At 38.3% G+C, this 16,501-nt stretch overlaps 1 pseudogene; it reads left to right on the forward strand.

Moving 5' to 3' along the window:
* LOC107710623 (guanine nucleotide exchange factor VAV3-like) overlaps positions 1 to 16,501 on the forward strand; it is a 69,602-nt pseudogene that overhangs the window by 1,347 nt on the left and 51,754 nt on the right.

A 16,501-nucleotide genomic window follows, 5' to 3' on the forward strand; every position in this document is an offset into this window, starting at 1 on the left:
TTTTCAAAGTTGGTCTCTTGTGCATAGTAAGAAAAAATATTGTTAATAGCACCTATTAGGCAAGAGAGTCTGTTTGTGATTAGTTGGAAATCTCATTTCCTCATCTACAGGGAAAAGACGTAATGATTCCACTAATTAATCTATCTCAAGGCCACATTTTCACAAAAGATTCCCATGATATCCTCAAAATGTGCCTAAAAAAAGCCTAAAATGTGTTTTAGTGTCACTATTGATGAGGATTGTATGATTTTTGAATAATATTATTCTTCTTTAAACGTGAGATATTTAAAGTGTACCTGAAGTATTGCAATAGCCTAGTTCCACTTTAGCACAATCAAATATACTTCAGTATATCTTTAGTACTTCAGCACTACTTCTGCACAATTAAAGTGCATTAAGTACAAAAATAGTTTTTCCAATTTAGCAGAAATGAAGTATACCAGTTTAGTATAATAAAAGTGCAATTGCAGGTTATTTTTTTGAAGTACCTAAATATGTAAATGTATTTGTAGTAGACTTAGCATGAAATAAATGTATTTTAAATGCATTTTAGTATATTTATTTTTCACTAGGTGTGCAAAAACATAAACAAATGAACAGAATCTTGTTTTTTTTGCTTTATCAGTTCCTCTGCCTGAAGAATATTCGTACGTTCTTGTCTGCATGCTGCGAAGCATTTGGGATGAAGAAGAGTGAACTGTTTGATGCCTTCGATCTCTTTGATGTCCGAGATTTTGGAAAGGTAATCAAATCTAAAATCTTTTTTCAAGAATTTCTTATTAGTAATTTTTTTGAAGGAGACCAATAGCAAATTGTTAGTTAAATTTATTTTAAGATTTTTTTAACACCATAATAATAATGTGCACCATGAGCTAAAATCATAATTAATATATGAATAGATATTAATAATAAATATTAGTAATTTGTTGTATAAGTTATTTTATTTTGAAATCATTGATCATATTATCAGAATTACTTGTGAAATAATGCTGACTGTTAATGAGACTGATTTTTTTTTTTGCTGAATATGGGTCAGACAGTATGTATTGATGTGGGGGGTGGGGGGGATTGGGGTACCACTGACCAGAGAAATTGAGAATCTACAGTTTTATACTCTTGATTCTGCAACATTATGATCTGTATTATTATAATATTTAACCTTGGCCAAAGAATAATAGATTTACCTACAGTATAACAAATCTTTCTTTGAACATTAATATCTATCCCTACATAAACATTTGCTTATTCATTCACATTTCCCGTGCAATGAACATAATGTGTTTAATTTTCCTCTGAAATTGTAGCTGTCTCTTCTTGTATCGCAGACACTTGTAAATGCCTGCCTGATGTGGTTGTGGTCTGGCCTCTGAAGGTCACCTGTAATCAATAGCTCATTTATTTCCCAAACCTTCCCATGTACAACCTCTTCCTGAATGTTTGGACTGTCTTTGTCTGGCAGTGTAATACAATAATTCCCTGAGCCACAGGAGTAACCAACTCCAGTAGCTTCCTCCTGGCAAGTGCAGTGGCTGAAGATCTGGCCTCATGTGGGGTTAAACATAAAGTAAAGCGTCCTTTGTGCTGTGAGGGACTGCACTGTTTTCACAGAGGGGTTCAGCCATTGTTTGTCTGTACTCATAGGACACATCTGCAGCCATGCAGAATCATCAGCACAGCCCTGCAGGGCTGAACTACACTCCTGAAAGAATTGACTAATGTAGGGAACAGAAAAGCCGTTCAAACACTCCCACTGCACAGTTTTTGAAGGTTTATGGCTGAGGGCATGTGTGTATGTTGTTACTGGTTCTGAGGAGTGTCATTTGTTCAGTATATATCTGGATAACTTGGTGTTTTATGCAGTCATAAAGTAAAAAGCAGGTTTAGTAGTTGATGTTGAAGTTGATTAAAATGATGTATGTTGGGGTAACTAACTAAAAGTACAAAGTTAGCAATGCTACTAATTTAACAACATCTTTCAGTAGCATGAGGAGGCCATTTGATAGAGGACCTTATAGAGGACCTCAGTAGTCCTCCTTCACAGATCATTAAAAAAAAAAAGAAGTTAATATTTTTATTCAGCAAGCATCAAATTGATCATATTAAAATGTTGTAGATGTAGTTGTTGTTATTATTATCATTAATAATAAACTTTTTTTTAGCACCTTTCAAAATTGCATCTCAAAAAGCTAAAATACATTGAAATACAAAAAAGAGACGAAAACATGCATCAAAACAATTCAATTTAGAATATAATTTTAAATAAAAACAATTACAAAGTAATCACATAAAAGCTACTCTGGAAACATGAGTTACAAAAATTCAGTATGTCTAATATCAATATAATATCATTAATATTATAATATATAATGTATTATATAGAATATTAAAATGTAGTTATTAATAATAAAGTTAAGATATTAAGATTGTTAAGCTCCAAATCAACATATTAATGATTTCTGAAGTATCATGTGACGCTGAAGACTGGAGTAATGGCTGCTGAAAATCCAGCTTTTCCATCACAGGAATAAATTACATTTTAAAATATATTAAAATATAAAACAGTTATTTGAAATGATAATAATATTTCACAGTATGCTTTTACTGTGTTTTTCCCTCAAATACATGCAGCCTCGGAGAGATTTTTAAAAAATCTCAAAAACATTAAAAAAACAACTTTAACGTCTTGCCTATACATACAGATAACAAATATTAAATACTTTTTTGACTTATAACTTTGAAGATATTTTAAGTAAGTTTTACTACTACTAGCTAACTATATGTGCAGCTAACAACACTGACCAACACAGTGAAGCAGTGACACCAGTGTGAGAAGTGTTAACATTACTTCACACCACACAATTTTCCAATGCAGTTAGTGTTTTGCCCCATATATAGATCTCTGTGTGTTCTCAAGGGTTAAGTTAATCCTACTTATAATCTTTGCCCAGCAGCAATCTTCTAACATGAGTTTGCCTTTTAAGTACGCATGTTACATCCACATCCATTAAATCTGCTTTAAATAAATTGTGAAGTAATGATATAAAACACAGCTCAGATTTGGCACAGATTTGGAGTTATGTGCTTATTTTACTATTGAGTATCTTTATAAAACTGATAGTTCAGACTCTGATTGGATGATTTGCTATTTAAAGCCTTTGTAAAAGACTGAAAAAAAAAAACGCATGCCAAGTTGCCTACTTTGCCAAACAACCACACAGCCTAATATTAGTATAATGAAGTATGTTACTTAAATGGAATACAATTCTAATAATTGTAGCTCTGTATTGAACATTAGTGTTTTTTTTTCATTGTATGGGTGTTGTCATTTTTTTTAAGTCAATAAGTAGCATGAGTCTCTGTGCTACTGTGATTTTACCATGTGTAAGAGTGTTGTAGGTACTCCACTTTATGTGGTGCCTTGTAGTACATGGCCTCTCATTGCTTATTGCTTTCTTATAATAGTTTCTCATGGAGTTACACGGGTGTTAATGTTGTTGAACGCTGTTCATGCGTGCTTGTGCTCTCATGAAGACAACACATCTGTTTGGAGGTTGTATTTTAACCTTTTCTCACCTTTCATCTTCCTGTGCTGTTTCCTTAGAGACTCCACGGCACATGCATGCAGTCTTATGCACATGTAGTTGTTTCAGTCACTTCATGTGACAATAGAGATATGGATTTACTACATGCCTTCCAGGCATTCTCTTATTATTAGGTTACTGGGGTAGCATATTGACACAACTACATCCAATCAATAGGTGGTGGGAGTTTTGTCTTCACAAAGCAGTAGTGATTTACTGACATGGTTTATCATGAACTGCTTTATTTGCATCACATATGATTTGAATACATTAATTTAGAATGAAAAACTAACACTGAGTAGGCCTACAGATATTTTTGATTGTTTGTTTGTTGTGTTTTTGTTTGTCTAATCAATATGCATATAGTGCATTGAATGGACTGTTTTTGTACTTTTTTTTTTTGACCGTATTATTTAGCTGACATTTATAATCACGGTCCTGTCCCTGATTTCTAAATTTCCCAAGTCCCAACCAGGTTTAAACAGTGATCAAAGAGTGCTGCGTTTTCAACGTCCCTCTTATGAACATGTTAAACCAAAGAAGCACAGGAAACCTTAAAAAAAGCATTGTAAGGTGACAAGACAGGAGGGATGATAAGGTTTTGCAGTTCTTTATGACTAAAATGTTAAATTAAAACTGTCATAACTCTTGGCATAGTGCCTCATGGGATGATTTTTAACAGTATTAAAGCGGTTTGCATGTCTGCTGTTTTTTTTCACTATCTAGTCTAACATGTCCAATACAAATCATTGAAATTTTAGTTTTGTAAAGAACATGTTGCTTGAACAACAGAGCATAGTAACGCCAGGGTCAAGAGCTTGATTCCTAGGGAATCCATGGGCTGATAAAATGTACAACTTGAATGCAAGGAACGTCTTGTCTTTCAAATGCATAAATGTAATATAAATTGAATGAAATTAATTTGTAGGCACAGTTATTATTGTTTCAATTTTAGGCATTTAAACACAAATTCCTTCAAGTTTGTGACTGGTTGTTTATACTGAGAGAAAATAAAACTAAACTAAAGAAAGTCTTACCTTCTACACATTCACACTTAGTTTCAGAACTGAAATGTATGAATGCGCAGTGTATTGAGATTCAGAATGAAAAGCTCACCTCTGCTGCGCTGCTTGGAATTGAAATTCTGCTGCGGTCTGACTGTAAAGCTGCAAAAGCTTCGACCTGCAGCTGGCATCTTAGCTTTATACTGTATAGGTGACCTATTTTAATGTTTTTGTACAGAACTTCAAAATGTTATTCCTAAATGCAGGTTATATTACTAATAAGGAAAACAATCTGATTTTATTCCTTCGTATACTTTGTGGAACAGATACTAGGGAAATGTATAGATGTACAGATTGCTGCTGTTCCCATCTCCACAGAATGTTGCCTGTGAAAAGAGTTAAAATGCTAAAACATTCATGCAGTTTAGGATGCGTGAAGTGAGAATGAAAGTAGATGACAACACCTCTTATCAGTGGCGTGAACAAAAATAACTTTCTAAAGGAAGCAGGGTTGGTTTTCAACAGGTGTTCTGAAGCGTGATTCAAAGACCCAAATGGTGTGCTATCATCGAGATCTGTCTATTGTAAGTGTGTTTGTGCTACATGCATGTGTGATACCATATGTCAATCTGTATACGTCTGTGTGTGTGCATAAGTGTAAATGTGAGAAAGCAAGCCCACATTGCACAAGATTGGCATTGCAAGACCACTTCCTCTCCAGAGAGTGCGATGCCTCTCTAATAACAGCTTTTCATAGGTAGACTATAACAGGAATCACTTCTTCTTTTCAGCTGAAATAGTATATAAATAGTAGATAGTATCCATCCTATTAGTTACTTGGAACTAGTTTTATAGAACTATTTAATAATAGTTAAACCGTTTGCTATATCTCAAGTAAAATGCAGCCAAGTGCTGTTGCTGATTTCACATGTGTCACACTAATTCTAATCATTGACAAGATGGCAGAAAACATTCAATTAGTTCTATTCACTTATTATATTATTAATTCTATTTTCATTCTATTTTTTCCTGAAGACCATGTCCCATACAGCAGAAAAAAACGTGTGTATATATACAGTATCTCACAGAAGTGAGTACACCCCTCACAAGGCAGTAGTCATCTTGGAGGTGTGTTTGGGGTCGTTATCATGTTTTTGAGTACTGCCCTGCGGCCCAGTCTCAGAAGGGAGGGGATTATGCTCTGCTTCAGTATGTCACAGTACATGTTGGCATTCATGGTTCCCTCAATGAACTGTAGCTCCCCAGTGCCGGCACTTCTGTGAGATACTGTGTATATATATATATAAATTATTATATATATTTTTTTCAAATGTATTTCCATATTCCAATTCAGCGCGCAGGTTTCACTCTACGTTCGCACATGAACTTCAGAAATAAACAATATTCTATCGTCACTCTACCAGCGATCAAACACAATGAAAGATAAGCAAATCAATACACTCGTAACTTAATAACATTGATATTTGCTGCACTGAACTATATTAGTTAACATATGAACTTGAAATAGTTAAGCAATTAACAGATAAACACAGTAAGGCCATGGATCTTTCCGTGCAGAACGCAAACACATTTGCTGCATCACAAACTGATATAGCATCTGGCGCTACATCAGCCACATCCTTTCGTTTATAGAATCGAAAGTAAAGTTCTCACTAGCTGCCACTCCAGGATCTATTTCGACCTCACTCAGATCGTCACCACGTTCTTATTCTGAATGACGCCATTCCTCCGCCTATCCTCGAGACCTAATAACAACAATGTCAGGTGACTGACCTTTAGGGGTTGGCTGTTATATAACATCCGGATGGACCAACCACTTCCTATTTGCCTTTCTCGCCTCATCTGAGATGAGGAGATCCGGAGATCCGGATATCTGTTGATTGCATTTGAAGTCAAACTCAGGAGAGATTACGGTTCCAATCCGTCACGTTTTCATGCAGGCACTTTAGGTCCCTGAGGATTGTGTTGGATTTCTCCTCTGTATTTTGGACACAACGCTGGAACGCGCATTGGTGAGTGTCCCCTTACTTTACTTTATTACAAGTTGTTTACAGGTGTTTGTGTTCGGGTCTGCTGTCCACAGTGGACGCGATATTTCCATCCTGGTTACTGTGTGTACGCACGTAGAGTGGGGGATATTCAAATATTCTTTGTTTACGTAATATTTGATTTTCGAAAAGTTCTGTTCTCAGACTTTATTTGAAAGACAATTAATGGGTGGTGATTCGTCACAAACTACATGTGAATGGTTTTGTTGTTATTCGTTTCTTTTCAATAAAAACCAAGACGTTTATGTTGAATAAATTGTACTTCAACCTCAGGTGGTAGTAATATACTGTGATTCGAAGAATGCTGTTCACAGACTTTGAAAGATAATTAATGAACAGTGATTCGTCACAGTTTATTTGTGTTGACATGAGTCACTCAACATGTCGATTTTGTCAGGCTGATATGCACCCACGAGATGGACATAGAGAATGCCCATCCTGTTTGGGTATGCAGCATTTACTTGACGATATTGAGAAACCTTGTGCAGCGGCAGTAGGGTTAACGTTACAGGAAAGGGTGCAGAGAGCCAGACACTCAACTGGTAGTAGGAAAGAAGTAGCTTCTAAAAGCCCCTTAGTAAAGGAACATCCTTGTAAGCGCAAGAGGGATCGTACCCATGACAATTCTACTAGGTCCTCACGTTCTGACATACCTCAGAATAAACGTGGGAGGGCCACAGTAGTACAGGAACCCAAGAATGATACTCCGTTACATATTTTGGCAGCGTTATGTGATTTAGCGGGTAAATTTGGAACATGTACAACTGCAGTGAGCACACAACTTTGTACCCGCCCGTCTGCAGCCTCTTTGGGTGATGAGTTATCACACCAGGAGGGAAAGGATGATTCAGTGGATATCATTTCACTGCATGCAAATTATTCCCTTTATGGTAGTGAGGGGAAGGATGAAGAGGATAACGAGGATGAATCCAGGTCTGGCGCTTCAGAGGAGGGGAGCCCACACTCTGACATTTTCTCGCATTTTAAGTGCAGCAAAATTCTTGGGTCTTGATACTAAAGAAGAAGCTACAGTTTCAGCTCCCCAACAAGGGGTGTGGGCAAGTATTTCTCATGCTCAGCCCCCTGTGTCTATTCCTGTGGCTGAAGATTATTCTCAGATGTTGAGGAAAGCCTGGAATAATCCAAAAGCGGCACCCCAATTTAATGCAGGGTGTAGACGATTTGTCAAGATAAATTATGTCCCTGAGAGTGGTATGGGTAACATGCCCTCAGTGGAGCGAGAGATTGCAGCTTTAACCTCTTTGGGACCTGATCGGGTCACAGATAATCCTAGGTGCCCTGGTAAAGAATGTCAGAAGACAAATCGACCAATGTGCCAAGCGTATAATGCAGCTATTCGGGCAGCCCGATCGGGAAACGCTTTGGGCGATAGTCTTGGCTGCTTTGAGGAAAGTGATCAGTTCAGAAGATCGTGATGCTATGAATCTGGTTGACGCAGCACTCATCACGCATTCACATCTTACGAGAGATATTGGTGCATCTATGTCTTCAGCGATCTTAGCCTGAAGGCAGATTTGGTTAGCTCAGACATCCTTGCCGGAAACTATTCGGAAGGAATTGACTAATATGTCAGTAATTCCTGGTAGAGTGTTTAACCCTGATTCTCAGTCTTTGTTAGATACTGCTGATCAAGCAAGACGCAGAAGAGAATCAGTCCAACAAATATTTGGTCATGTTGGACCCATTAGATATGGCCATAAAGGTTCTCAGCCCTTTCAGCCCTCACACGTTCCTCGTTTAGAACCTTGGGGGTATGACAGAAGACGAACTAGGTGTTATCAGTCCCATGATAGGGGCACCAGACAATCTTATCAAGCTCCCCAATCTGACCAGTCTCACACTCCAGCTAGGGGAGGATCCCTGAGGAAGCGTACTCCCAGGGGTTCCAAACCCCAGCGAGGCCATGCATAACGGTCTTGGAGTCGCCGGGGCATGCTCCCAACTACGCCTGGACAGTTGGGAGAAGTTCACATCAGATCGCTGGGTCCTAGATGTCATCAAGAAAGAATACAGGATACAGTTCTGGTGGTGTCCTCCTACTTTTTCAGGGGTTCATGACCATAGTCAAAGACCCAGTCCAGGCACAAATTTTAGCCAAGGAGATTACAAACCTATTGCAGTAAAAGGCAATTGTTAATATAAGCATCAGAGAACAGTTCACTGGATTCTATTCTAAATATTTCCTGGTACCAAAGAAGGATGGTGGACTTCGGCCCATTCTGGACTTACGACAACTGAACCGATTCATAAAGGTGTTGCCTTTCAAAATGCTGACAACAACACAAATTCTAGAATCTATAGAACCAGGAGAATGGTTCACTTCCATAGACTTAAAGGACGCATATTTCCACATGCCCATCTGTCAAGATCATCACCCGTTTCTTTGCTTTGCCTTTCAAGATCAGGTTTACCAGTTTAGGTAAACTGCTAGATTACCCTTTCATTGTCTCCAAGGGTCTTCACCAGGGTGGTTTCAGCAGCCCTTCATCCTCTTCAGTGTGCAGGAATAAAAATTCTAGCATACCTGGATGACTGGTTTATCTGTGCTCCTTCTCGCAGTCAAGTCATGAAGGACACGAAAATGGTAATTCAACATGTCTAGTCTCTCGGTCTCAAAGTAAACTGGGACAAAAGCAATCTAAGTCCTTGACAACAGACAGTGTTTGTGGGGATTTCGCTCGATTCCCAACTAATGATTGCATTGATAAAATTGTCCAGTCTGGCTCAGTCATTTAATCTAAACAGGAGGATGAAGCTAATTCAGTTCCAGCAGTTGCTGGGTATGATTGCAGTGGCAGTGATTGTGATTCCTCTCTGTCTTCTCAGAGCCCATCCACTACAAAGGTGGGTGAACAGCGTCAAATTACATCCCAAATTAGACAAACATGTGAGGATGCGGGTTACAAGGAGGTGTATCCAGATGTTACGCCCTTGGAAGAACAAGAATTTACTATCACAAGGGGTTCCTTTAGGGAACATCCCAGCGAGGCAGTCTGTGATAACAACAGATGCCTCTCTGACAGAATGGGGAGCAGTTTAGGAAGGCAGGTCTGTCAGAGTTTTCTGGGAACCTCCCTGGACCTTAGAGCACATCAATGTGCTGGAGCTCAGGGCAGTTTACCTCTCTCTGAGGACTTTTCTCCCGTTATTGCAAAACAAACATGTTTTGATAAGGACAAACAATATGTCCGCAGTGTATCACATCAATCCCCAGGGTGGCACCAGATCAGCACGATGTCTCCAGGTGACAAAGAAACTACTTTCTTGGTCGTCTCTGAAACTCCTGTCTCTCACGGCAGTATACATACTGGGAGTTGTGGACAAAGCAGCAGACCTGCTGTCTCGAACTGGACCTCTTCCAGGAGAGTGGCATCTCCATCCCAAAGTGGTAAGACTTATATGGGGACAGTTCGGTATGGCGAAGATCGATCTGTTTGCAACGGCAGAGACAGCTCATTGCAATCAATGGTATTCCCTGAACAACCAAGTAGATCCCCTGGGGATCTCAAGTTTGGTTCAAGGTCATCCTTTGCAGCTACCGAGGAGAGCCGATCTCCTGTCTCAGGCGGAGGGGGAAATTTGGCACCCGAGGCCAGAGATTCTACAATTGTGGGTATGGCCTCTGCTCAGTCCCTCCCTACGGACTTAGATGAAGCTGTACTGAGGACAATAAATAGTTCTAAGGCACCCTCTACTTGGAGTAACTATTCTAGCTAGTGCCAGATATTCTCAGCATTGTGTCAAGACGATCAGCTAGATGCTACCAGTTGTGACACTAGTTTTGTTCTCCGTTTCCTTCAGTCGTTGGATTCGGGGGAAATCGGTTAATACTATAAAGGTCTATATTGCAGCCATCTCACACTTCCATTCGTTAGTGGATGGTATAAGTGTTGGTAAACACTCTTTGGTGTCTCAGTTCCTGAAGGGTGCGCACTGTTTGTGCTCAGAGACGGTTATGAGGTCACCCGCTTGGGATCTTACTATTGTTTTCGTTCACTGGTCAAAGCACCTTTTGAACCCTTGGATAAAGCCAATCTAAAGTTCCTGACATGGAAGACCATGTTCCTCCTGGCAATATGTTTAGCCAAGAGGGTTAGTGAATTGCACTCTTTATCAGTCAGTGAGGACTGTCTTGTCAGAGCACTGCATACATACATTGAGCATACTCGTCCATTGTGACAGTCACATACACAACTATTTGTATGTTTTGACAAGAAGTGTGCAGGCAATGCTGTGTCTAAGCAACAATTGTCTCACTGGATAGTGGATACAATTTCACAAGCATCTTCCAGTCAAAATCTACCTGTTCCTGGTGATCTAGTTGCCCACTCTACCAGGAGTATGGCCACTTCTTGGGCAGCACTTAAGAGGGTAGCACGTTCAGACATATGTGCCGCGGCCTCTTGGAGCACCCCGTGCACGTTCACAAGGTTTTATAGGATTAATGTTACAAATCCAAATTCTTTGGAGTCTGCTGTTTTATCTGCTGTTAAGTTACCAGAGAAGGGAAATGATACTGGTCTCGTGTGACTCTGTTGGTATTAGTCATCCAGGATAAGACCGTGGTGACGGTCTGAGTGAGGTTGAAATAGATCGTAAGTGATGTCCATAACTATGGATCTATGAGACTGAGCGATGACCGTCACCATCTCTTGTCACTCGGGACGAGCTGAGGCGTTCCAGGCAAGAGGAAGTGGTTGGTCCATCTGGATGTTATATAACAGCCAACCCCTAAGGTCAGTCACCTGACATTGTTGTAATTAGTTCTCGAGGATAGGCGGAGGAATGGCGTCACTGAGGATAAGACCATGGTGATGGTAATCTTTCAGTCTCATAGATCCATAGTTATGGACATAACTTATGATATGATGACAGTTTGGATGTTTGTGCTGTTTCCTTGCGTCCAGCTTTAGGTTTCGGCAGAGAAGTTGTGTCCACCTCATCTCACGCGACAGCAGATTCTTTTCCTTCCATTATTTTCCGCCCCTCACTCCGATTGGCTGACAAATTATTATTATTATTTTATTTTTATTCATTTATTTCAGTTTGACTTGACAGTTAGTGTTAGTTAATGTAGCTTATTAACTAAAATGAACAATACATTTATTACAGTATTTATTAATCTTTCCTAATGTTAGTTAATGAGAATACAGTTGTTCACTGTTAGTTCATGTTGATTCAGAGGTCATTAACTGTTAACAAGCACAACTGTTGATTTTAATAATGCATTAGTAAATGTTGAAATTAACATTAACTAAGATTAATAAATACTGAAGTAGTATTGTTTATTCTTTCATGTTGAAGTAGTTAACTAATGTTAATTAATGAACCTTATTGTAATGTGTTACTACTATTAATATAAATTCTGTCCAATTTAATTGTTACTTTCAGTAAGAAGTATGTTTTGTTTTTAAAATTCAGTATCATTAAAATTGAGTTAAATTAAAAAATCTTACCAAATTACTTTGTATTATTTAATAAAATAATAATCATTACAAAGCATTTTCAGTGCATCCAGAATTTTCGGTTTCGGCCCAGAATTTTCATTTCGGTTGGAGAAAATATTTATTTGATCCCCTTGCTGATTTTGTAAGTTTGCCCACTTAAAAAGAAATGAAGGGTCTGTAATTTTTATGGTAGTTTTTTTTTAATGGATAGAGACTGAATAGCAACCAAAAAAAATCATTATATTATATATAAAATTAAACATTATTATATTGTATTATATATAAAATATAAAGGTTAGAGATTGATTTGCATTTCAGTGAGTGAAATAAGTATTTGATCCCCTACCAACCAGCAAGAATTCTGGCTCACTCAGACTGGTTATGTGCCCATGTGGAACACGGATTAGTCCTGTCACTTTAAGGAAAGGAAAAGGAAAGGACGTGATGTGTGGCCAAGTATGGTGTCCCATACTTGGAATTTGTGCTCTGCATTTAACCCATCCAAGTACACACACCTGTCCACACAATCTGTATCTTCCATTCCAACCTCTCCCACCACCATGGGCAAGACCAAAGAGCTGACAAAGGATGTCAGAGACAAGATTGTAGATCTGCACAAGGCTTGAATGGGCTACAAGACCATCAGCAAGAAGCTTGGTGAGAAGGAGACAACTGTTGGTGCGATTATTCGGAAATGGAAGAAATACAAAATAAACATCAATCGGCCTCAGTCTGGAGCTCCGTGCAAGATCTCGCCTCATGGGGTAAGGATGATCTTGAGAAAGGTGAGGGATCAGCCCAGAACTTCACAGGAGGAGCTTGTTAATGATCTTAAGGCAGTTGGGACCACAGTCACCAAGCAAACCATTGGTAACACACTACGCCGCAATGGACTGAAATCCTGTAGCGGCCGCAAGGTAGAGACATGCGCGGGACGGATTTTTCATCCCCGCTCCTGCAAGATTCTGTCCCACGCCCGCTCGCTCCCGCAGAAAAATATCTTATCTGGGCTCGCTCCCGCCCGCGACATTCATGTTTTGTCCCGCTCCCGCCCGCAAAATAAATTAACATCAAATGGTTCTGTATCATCTCCTTAGATCCACAACATCCCAGTATAAATGCTCCCGATAAAATATTTGTTATTTAGGCTAAGCATCAACATTCACAAACCAGTGTTATTTTTAACAGAAAAGCAAGCATGGGCAGCTGCGTGCATGGTTTGGCATGGCGGATTGCAAGCAGCGCTTCCTTTATTATCACTAAAAGCTGACATCTCAGTTCATCATCCCGCACACACATGAGTCTCTTTCCGCCTCGCCCATCAAGAGTTGTCCCGCGCCGCACCCTGTTGCGTTGGGTCCCGAGGGTCCCGCGGTACTCCCGCGGGAGTGCAGGTCTCTACCGCTAGGTCCCACTACTCAAGAAGGCACATATACATGCCCGTTTAAAGTTTGCCAATGAACATCTTAATGATTCAGAGAAGGCTTGGGGAGAAAGTGCTGTGGTCAGATGAGACCAAAATTGAGCTCTTTGACATTAACTGTGTGTGTGTGTGTGTCACATGTGAACAAAAACTTGATTTGTTGTCTATAACACGTGTGAACATATAACACATTTGAAAAAACTTCAGCAAGGAACATAATTTAACATACTCATATATGCAATATTGCTATAATAAATATTAAACATAAATCATTATAAATCTAGTTTTGATCTCTATTAGGCCATCCACATTTGTATTTAGCATAAATGTAGGCAACTGTAAGGAAATTTATTTTCTTGCCCCGGAAATACATTTAGAAATGTACAGTATTTTGGTATATAAGGGGTTGAAACTAAATACGTTTTCTATTTCAAAATTATATTTCATTGAGCTTCACTGTTTGCAACATATCATATATATCATATGTGTATATATTTATTAACCAAAATAAAATATAAAGTATGTTTTCTGCCATCTCACCAACTCTTACAATTAAAATATTTTGTAGCTTTAAAACGCACATTTTAAAACTCACTTTAAAACTCAAAGTGTTCTCGTTTTGCTGCGTTTTTCTAGAGCTGCAGGTTTTTTTGTTATGTATTAAATCAACAGAAATTCCACCAACTTGCATTGCATCACAAAACTATTTAAAATGGGACAAACACTGTGAAGGTCAGACAGAAATGATCAACGATCTTGTTAAAAGTAAAAATAAATGTTCTTACAGTATGTCCAAATGTTGCCATCAGACATCTTTTAAAACAGGCTGCTTGGCTGGCTTTTTTCATTAATTGGTCTTTTTTTACTTGGAGAGGATGTTCTGAACAGTTTGTTTTCATAAGTACATAATACATATTTGTCTCAAAAGACTGGAGAAACATGCTGAAAAACACAATGACTACAGATAAGCTAAAGCTATCTATACTGTAGATAGACCAAAAACTGAAACTGGCCGACACACATTTCTACAGTAATTTGCAAACAAACAACTTGCTTGTGTCTTTCCAGGTCATTGACACCCTATCAAAACTCTCTCATACGCCTTTTGCACAACAGAAAGGAATCAGGTGAGTTTGCATTTACAATGCAAGAAAATAATCATCTTATTCTCTGAGCTAAAACAAAGAATTCTGTACCGATTTCACAGGTCATTTCCCACAGAGGAAAGCACTGAAAATGAAGACATATATATCCACTTGGCAGATCTGATTGAGTAAGTATGAAGCTCTCTTCGGCAGTTGTTTTGATCGGAAGCAATGAGATATTAGTTTCTAACTGAAACTCATTAGCACTTGTGGTTTTAGTCACCCACGTATATATATATATTCATGTTTTGTTTCGGAAGAACAATTCATATTTTCAGTATTATATGAGATCTATAACCTACTTAGGCGTTGTGTGGGAGGAATGTGAATGGATGATGAATAGTAAGTGTCAAAACAGGAAGTTACACTGGAATTTTCTGTAGAAATAGACCCATACATACAGCAGTGCACTGATCTATTACATTTAAAAACCAGTAGCCGCAAAGTCTGAGAGTTTTGACCAGAACTGTTGTGCAATCATATTGTGTTCATATTTTTATAGCAATTTTGAAGTCCTAATCTGAATGTGTTTGTGTGAACAGTGAGGAGCTGGAGGAAGATATTTATGACCCTGTGTATGGAGATGTGGAGGGAGGAGAGGTGTATGAGGATCTGATGAGGACAGAGGCTGCTGCGTCTCAAGCGGTACTCAAATGACTCAATACCACACACACACACTCTTCAAATGCATCAAAGTGTTGATTTCCTTTGTAAAACACCTACTCCTTCTCCTACCCGAAATATGGTCGCTTTTTCGTAAGTATCTCTATGAGTAAATTCACTTTAAACACGAAAAGCACCAGAAAGAAAAAATAAAAAAAACTTGTATCTTTAAACTGGATGGGTTGCATTGTGACCCTTTAAAACTTTATTAGGTTGTGTTTTTGAAGCTGTTTTTTGGATGGCTGGCTGTAGTCTGAATAAGTGAGTTGTGTTGACAGAAACAGGCCGAGGTGGATATCAGAAGCTGCTGTCTTCTAGAGATCAAACAGACAGAAGCCAAATACACTGAGACCCTGGAGACCATTGAGAAGGTGAGATTCACATTCGCAGGATGGAGAGTTTTATCATAACGTGCTTCACATAGTGATGGACAGCTGCTCCACTGTTGCCACACAACGTAGGATATAACTTTCCTACATGGAGCTAAAAAAAACTTTTATTTCTGTCATAACAGTACTTTATGATTCCACTGATGAAATTCATCTCAGCAACAGAAATTGACAAGATTTTCATCAATATACCAGTGAGTAAAGCTGACCACAATGTTTCTACATTTTTTTGTTTTAAATTTTGTCTGAAGTTTTCAACAAATTTAAATTATGTTTATATGTATATTTGTGCTTCACAGGACCTGGTTAAAGTTCACAAAAACCTATTGGCTGAGATTCAAGACTCCGTTCAAAATAAAAATGCAGAAAACCTCCACCAAATCTTCATTATTTACAAAGACAGGTACTACTGTATATATGTTATTTTCCAGTAAAAACATCTAAACATTCCTAAAACAAGATACAAGTAATAAATAAAGAATAACAAGTAAATAGTAAATAAAAAAATAACAAGGAAAAAAAGTTACTTCTGAAGCAAAACGGTGTAAGACTTGTTATCATTTTTTATTTATAAGTAAAATAAATATAGATTATATACTATATACCAGGGGTGGCAAACATCGGTTCTGGAGAGCCGCAGCCCTGCAGAGTTTTGGTTTAACCCTAATCAAAACAGAACTGTCACAACTTTGTAAATGTATTAAAAAATAAAAAACTGAAATAAGTACATTGCATAAGTATTCAAACCCTTAACTCAGT

The sequence above is a fragment of the Sinocyclocheilus rhinocerous genome, unplaced genomic scaffold (assembly GCF_001515625.1).
Source record: "Sinocyclocheilus rhinocerous isolate Xijiao unplaced genomic scaffold, SAMN03320098_v1.1 scaffold507, whole genome shotgun sequence".
Lineage (NCBI taxonomy): Eukaryota > Metazoa > Chordata > Actinopteri > Cypriniformes > Cyprinidae > Sinocyclocheilus > Sinocyclocheilus rhinocerous.